The 7,500-nt window shown below is 50.8% G+C and overlaps 1 pseudogene; it reads right to left on the bottom strand.

The window, feature by feature from the left end:
- The window catches only part of LOC143188003 (large subunit ribosomal RNA), a 10,565-nt pseudogene extending 4,262 nt beyond the window's left edge, over positions 1-6,303 (bottom strand).
- Positions 6,304-7,500: the final 1,197 nt, after the last annotated feature.

Genomic DNA, 7,500 nt, shown 5'->3' with positions numbered 1-7,500 from the left:
GCTATTGCTTGCTCCAGTTTTTCTCCTCTCGCGTCGGTTTGGTTTGAGTGCCATAATGCGGACTTAGCGTTCACATCTGCAGCGATTATGAGTTTCTTGCCCGAAAGTTCCCGTGAGATGGTTTGGAGCTGTTGTATGTATGGGTCGATGCTATGTGAGCATTGGAAGTATATGCTCGCCAGGTATATATTGCCGAAAGGTCCAGTAATTTCGATGACGGTACAGTGCTCCGTGCACAGATGGGCTATTTTCAGCACGGTGAATTTTTGTGATCGTACGGCTATTCCAGCTAACACGGTGTTCCCAGGGGGGCCACCTGTGATTATGAATGAGCGGCAGCCGAAGCCAATGAACTTCCCTTTGACATTGTATGGTTCTTGCATTAGGAGTAGGTCGATGTCTTTGCTGTCCATGAGCTTACGGACTTCTAGCGTAACATTCTGTGACCGACGCATGTTGAGTTGTACTATCTTTATTTCTTGTTGATTGCTTGTGTTCGGCCTGCTGTCCATAGTCGGTATGTAAGAGGATCTGGTTGGTTGCGGCGACGTATGAGTTTTTGCTATTTCTAGGTTTGTGGTTCCACGCGTACTATTTGTATTTGGCTTATGTTCCATAATCTATTTTTGTTAGAAGCGTTTCGATTGCATTCCTGTACGCAGGGCAGTCACGGGCTCTCGATGAGTGGTTGTGGTCCTTCCCGTGTCTTTTACAATTTATGCACTTTGGTTGTTCTTCTTTTTTCGGGCAATTTTTGTAGGAGTGGCCTTCGCCACAGCAATGTCCGCAGGTCTCAGTTTCTGCTCGGCAGTACTTCGAGATATGCCCGAAGTGTTGGCACTTGAAGCATCTGCTGATGGGCACATAGTCCCGAATTGGGCATGCGTTCCACCCGATGAAAACTTTGTTGCTCTTTTTAAGGAGACTCCTTATAGCTGGGCTTACTTCCACCACCCAATCAACTGTGTCCTTTGTCTTGTTTCCTGTCCTGAATTTAAGCTTAAATTCTTCGTCAAAGGTGTTCTTCGGAATGTGCTCTAGGTTCTGTTGTCTTATTGCAAGCAAAGTTTCCTCTTCTGATTGGTCCTTGGGTGTGTTGTATAATATCATGTTTGGTCTACGTTTTGCTGGTAATCCAGCTACTAGTCCTGCGCTTTCTAGTTTCTGGCATTTTAGAATTGCTTCTAAGTCTTCTTTCGTCTCGGTTTCCACTAATACTCCATTATTATTTATCCTTCTGACATTTCTGATTTTAAGTTTTTCTTTCGTAGGCACTATGCTTTTGATGAGTGTCTTCTTTGTCTCTTCACTGGTGGATATGTTGCTTTTACTTGCAGGATATATTGTTAAGATGTTCCGCGATGGTTTCATAGTTTTGGTCGGGACGATTCTCGAGGTTAATTTTACCTTGTCTGCATAGGTTTTCCCATTGTTAGGTATATCCTTCCTCAGCTCTGTCAGCTTTTGAACAGCGTTCATTATTGTGCTGTCCAGGGCTGTTATATTGCTTTGAACTCTGTTGTTGTTTTCAATTTGCTGTTTTAGTTTCTTATTTTCCTCGGTTAGTGCTACCAACATCTTGTGTGCCTCCATTGCTTGTTCTTTTACTTTTCTGACTTCTGCTGCGGTAATTTCCTTGGTTGCCTTGCTCAGTATGTCGTAGATGTTTAGCGCTGGCGACATCAATGCTGTAGATGTTGATGGCATTTTTGGTGTAGAGGTGATGTTTAATGTGTTCACTTCTTTAAGCTTCATAGCTGCATTCTCACTTGCACTGGTTGTAGTGGTTTTGCTGTTGGTTTCTGATTTTATGTTGCTATTGGTGGGCTTCTCAGGGTTGTTGCTGAGTTTTACGCCAGCTAAAGTCTTCTCCTTTTTCCTCTTCAATTTCGACTTATTCAGTCGCTCGGTGGAGGAAGAGTCATCGGAGTTGGTTTCGGTGTCGTCTTCATATTCCCTCTTTCGGGGTTTGCCAGAGACATTGCCTTCTGGAATTTTCTCTATTTCCATACAGCTGTCTGACTCTTCTCCATCATACTCCCTTTCTCTCTCCTTCGACTCCTTCATCTCCTTCACTTCCTCTTCTCCTCTCTTCTTAAGGGTTTTTTGGTTTTTGGTTTTTGGTTTGTTTTTAATAAAGGTACTCATAATTGGTCCCACGAGAATGGCGGGAAATGAAGTCAACCTGGGCAGAGCCCCCACTACCCAGGCAAGCCTATTTCGACGAGAGGTCGGCAGGTGTCTCGAAGGTGGCCGCTTGGGACCGATGCTCTCATCAGCCACGTATCGGCGCTGGGCCGATACGCGCCCTCATCACCGCGTACCACAGCTTGGGGCTAAGGACTTTTTACAGAGGTTTATCCCCTCGCGGTCCGGCTGGCTAAGGCAAGACCCCCGTTTCTTCTGATGCCACGTACCGTCCTGGAAGTCTGGCGGGTCGTTGCAACACCAGAAGATTTACGGTATCCGTTCCAATGTTGTGGAACACTTTCCTTTCTTCTTCACAATACTGTTCTTCCTGGTTCGTTTTTGGAGCCGTTTCGTGTTGTCTTGTTGTATCTGTAGTGATATTATTGTAGCATGGTGATATCTTGAATCTTGTTTACAATTCTTGCTGTGTTCTCTCCCTCGTTGTTATCCCACGTAGTTTTCCCTTGTTGTTTCCCTCGTTGTATTCCCTCGCAGTATTCCCTCGTAGTATTCCCTCGTGGTTTCCCACGTAGGTTTCCCTCGTAGGTTTCCCTCGTAGGTTTCCCTCGCTGTTTCCCTCGTTGTATTCCTTTAACTCAGATTTTTGTTATGTTTCGCGGATTTCTGTTATTTCCCACCCAATTTTAAAAAAAAAAAATTTCTCTAATGGACGATGGTTTCGGCTCCATTGTCTTCGTAGTTGAGTCGCTGGCGACGGTGGGTTCCACGCCACCTGGGGTCCAGACTAATACGATCCACTGACCCCTAACACTCCACGTCACCCTCCCTCACAGACGTCGTAACGCTGGTTTCGGGACCACCCCTTCGCTGGACACGGTTGTTCCGAGCCGCAGAGCCCGCTCTACGTCCGGCCGCCCCCAGTATAGACACATGGTGTCTAGTAGTGCGACTGCTATGCAGATACAGAGGTGACGCTTCCGTGGTCTATTGCCGTGGGACCCGAAGGCCCCCACAACTCAACTCTTCCGATCAACTTTACCACCACCACCGTCCGGGTTTACCACTCACTCTTTCGCGTCCTGAAGACCGGTGCCCCGACTTCAGGACCCCAGGAGCCCCACGAGGAGGTGAGGTGAGTGGATTTGAACCAGTTGGGCCCGCTAACTTCACCGAAGTCCTCCGAAGGAGTCATCAGTTCCATCGCAGTTCTCGACTCGGTCATGTTGGACGTGAGTCCGACCAAGAAGTCCCTCCCAGTTCTCTTGCTCCCAGTAGATAGGGACAGAGGGAATCTCGTTAATCCATTCATGCGCGTCACTAATTAGATGACGAGGCATTTGGCTACCTTAAGAGAGTCATAGTTACTCCCGCCGTTTACCCGCGCTTTTTTGAATTTCTTCACGTTGACATTCAGAGCACTGGGCAGAAATCACATTGCGTCAACACCCGCGGGGGCCATCGCAATGCTTTGTTTTAATTAGACAGTCGGATTCCCCTGGTCCGTGCCAGTTCTGAGCCGAGCGTTGAATGGCGGCCGAAGAAACGACACGCGACGGCTGAACCGACGCGGAAGCCTCGCAGCAAGGAAGATCCGCGGGAGGCCAAGGCACGGGACCGAGTTCGGATCCCAGGACGTCGACCGAAGTCTAAGACCCTTCACCTCGCCCAGGCCCGGCACGTCAGCCAGACCCGCTTCCCGACCAAGCCCGACACGCCCCGCTCCTCAGAGCCAATCCTTATTCCGAAGTTACGGATCCAATTTGCCGACTTCCCTTACCTACATTAATCTATCGACTAGAGGCTCTTGACCTTGGAGACCTGCTGCGGATATGGGTACGAACCGGCGCGACACCTCCACGTGGCCCTCTCCTGGATTTTCAAGGTCCGAGGGGAATATCCAGACACCGCAGCAACTGCGGTGCTCTTCGCGTTCCGAACCCTATCTCCTTGCTAGAAGTTTCCAGGGAACTCGAACGCTTATACAGAAAAGAAAACTCTTCCCAGATCTCCCGACGGCTTCTCCAGGTCATTTTGGGTTACCCCGACGAACACTCAATGAGGGCCCGGATGTTAAACGGTTCCGCTGCCGGGTTCCGGAATAGCAACCGGATTCCCTTTCGCCCAACGTGTGTATGTCTCTTTTTTTATCTTTCAATTTATCTCTTTGTATAATAATATGTTTGCAGACATTGATTTTAGGACACCACATTTGCATAGGATTTCTCTTAGGGCTTAGGATCGACTGACTCGTGTGCAACGGCTGTTCACACGAAACCCTTCTCCACGTCAGTCCTCCAGGGTCTCGCTAGAGTATTTGCTACTACCACCAAGATCTGCACCGACGGCGGCTCCAGGCAGGCTCACGCCCAGACCCTTCTGCGCACACCGCCGCGACCCTCCTACTCGTCAGGGCTTCATGGAGGACGGTCACCAGTAATGGCACCGTCCCTCCCCACTTGCCGCTGACGGCAGAGTATAGGCGCGACGCTTCAGCGCCATCCATTTTCAGGGCTAGTTGCTTCGGCAGGTGAGTTGTTACACACTCCTTAGCGGATTCCGACTTCCATGGCCACCGTCCTGCTGTCTTAAGCAACCAACGCCTTTCATGGTATCCCATAAACGTCGACTTAGGCGCCTTAACTCTGCGTTTGGTTCATCCCACAGCGCCAGTTCTGCTTACCAAAATTGGCCCACTTGGCACTCTAATCCGAAATCTCGTGGCTTCAATGAACCAAGCAAGCCAGAGATCTCACCCATTTAAAGTTTGAGAATAGGTTGAGGTCGTTTCGGCCCCAAGGCCTCTAATCATTCGCTTTACCAGATGAGACTCGCACGCGTCCCCGAAGGAACGGAGGAGTGAGTGCCAGCTATCCTGAGGGAAACTTCGGAGGGAACCAGCTACTAGATGGTTTGATTAGTCTTTCGCCCCTATACCTAGTTCCAGCGATCGATTTGCACGTCAGAATCGCTACGGACCTCCATCAGGGTTTCCCCTGACTTCGTCCTGACCAGGCATAGTTCACCATCTTTCGGGTACCAACGTGTACGCTCTAGGTGCGCCTCTTCTCGCAATGAGAACGAGACGCCCCGGGAGTGCGGAGCACTATGCAGCGCCCATCCTCCCTCGGCCGACGCAAAGGACGACCTTCACTTTCATTTCGCCTTTAGGTTTACTCATCCCAATGACTCGCGCACATGTTAGGCTCCTTGGTCCGTGTTTCAAGACGGGTCCTGAGAGTACCCAAAGCAATAGCGCCGCCGACAGGTAATTCAAAGCTTGGCCAGTCCGAGGGCTCCGCCGGCTAACAGCTGGCCAGGCCCGTGAACGGGAAAGACGTCCGTACCACAGGGCAAACAAAGCTGACCGAGCTTGCGGCGGGCCTGACGCACCGTTCGAATGAGAAGACTGGTTGCGGCCCGATACCATCTGGGGAACACCGTCGCGCAGCCGGTCGGGTCACCGAGGGTCCGTCGCGCACGCACAAGGCGACGCAACGGTCTAACCGCCCGGGCCGTAGACCGACACGCAACGGGTCGCGACGTCCTACTAGGGGAGAAGTGCACGTCTACGTAGCCGGAACGTTCGCCGTTGGCCGTAACATCCGTGCGCCCTCCTTGCGGAAAAGCGTCGGACACCCCTTTCGGGGTTTCGCGCACCAACGGGAGCCAGCATTTGTCGACGATGAATCTCCCCTTTCGAACTTTTGGGTTTCTCAGGTTTACCCCTGAACGGTTTCACGTACTCTTGAACTCTCTCTTCAAAGTTCTTTTCAACTTTCCCTCACGGTACTTGTTCGCTATCGGTCTCGTGGTTGTATTTAGCCTTAGATGGAGTTTACCACCCACTTAGGGCTGCATTCTCAAGCAACCCGACTCTAAGGAGAGACCCTCCCGAGACGCGCACCGGTCGCTACGGGCCTGGCACCCTCTATGGGTAAATGGCCCCATTCAAGATGGACTTGGACGCGATGCAACGTCACGGGATAAACGGATCCTCCCGAACACTACATTTCCCTGCGGCAGTACCGCGGGATTCAGTGCTGGGCTCTTTCCTGTTCGCTCGCCGCTACTAAGGAAATCCTTGTTAGTTTCTTTTCCTCCGCTTAGTAATATGCTTAAATTCAGCGGGTAATCTCGCCTACTCTGAGGTCGTCGTATACGTGTTAAATATATATCACACACGTAGAGTGATATATTTTATATATGTGTAAAAATGACGAAAGAAGCTGTGGCGTAATCCTCGTACAACGGGGGCACACAACCGAGAGAAGCGGACCAGGCAGAGTGTGTGAACGAATGTTACGAGAAATGGGAAATGAGAGAGAGACTTGAGATCATGTTCGATGCGTCGTCCCAACTTCGCCGTGTGCCTTCGGAATATGTTGTCGTAACGCAACAGCAGCGTTTCCAAAGGTAAGGAAGCTCCTCGTCATTCGCCAGAAGTGATCAGCGGAGAGTAAGTCACATCGTCCTTAATGCGCCACACCAAAGCATCTTCGCGTCTCGTTTAATTCGATCTAAAGGAGAGAGACTCTCGCCAGGCGACTGCCGGTATGGTTTAACGCCCGTCCGCTTGCTTTTTGTATAGCTTTCGTGGACTGGACGACCGGACTTGACGCGCGGTCTCTCTCGGCGATCGACTAACGCGAAGACATGGGGCGACCGGACGCTGCTACCTTTCCACCTCCTCCTTCTAGGAGAGAAGTCATCCCTATGTGATGAGTCATATATATGGCGGCTGTGTAAGCCTCGCCAAAGAGGATTCAGGATACAGAAACAAGTTGTAGTACAGCACAACACATTCACGGAGCCACAAACGACTCGACCGAAACGTGGCCGGGGAAGATGCATCCCGGAACTTCATCGTTTCGACGAATGAGTGCCTCCTTTTCGCGTTGTTCCTGCAACAAGACGATCCCTCTAGAATCCCTGGGGCTCTGTTTCTCGTCATACATTTCTTCACCACACTACACGGGTGGGGTATACGCGATCTCGTGTTCATGCTCACTCGCACACCCTTTCATTGTCCTTCTCTGTAGTCTCACGACAAACTCTCTTGTGTGTCGTTGCGGGTTACGCACGCCTCTTTCTTACACGCATCATTTCAGACTACGTCGGGAGCGCGGATGAAAACTCGCACGAAAAGCGAACGCTGTCTGTTAACAATCACGAGGGTATCTGGCGAGACACGGAGGCTGGTCGATGATCGTACGTCCGCGCGCTTGCGTCCGGAGCGGTGCACATACACGCACGGGCGGTCGACAAATTAAGCGACTCACGACGCCGTGTGAAAAGTAGCACTCACGCAAGTCCGGAACGACAAAGCAACGACGATGACGACGATGTCTC

The sequence above is a fragment of the Calliopsis andreniformis genome, unplaced genomic scaffold, assembly GCF_051401765.1.
Source record: "Calliopsis andreniformis isolate RMS-2024a unplaced genomic scaffold, iyCalAndr_principal scaffold0470, whole genome shotgun sequence".
NCBI classification, from domain to species: domain Eukaryota; kingdom Metazoa; phylum Arthropoda; class Insecta; order Hymenoptera; family Andrenidae; genus Calliopsis; species Calliopsis andreniformis.
Note: the sequence above shows the minus strand (reverse complement) of the source record. Positions and strands in the feature narration are given on the sequence as shown.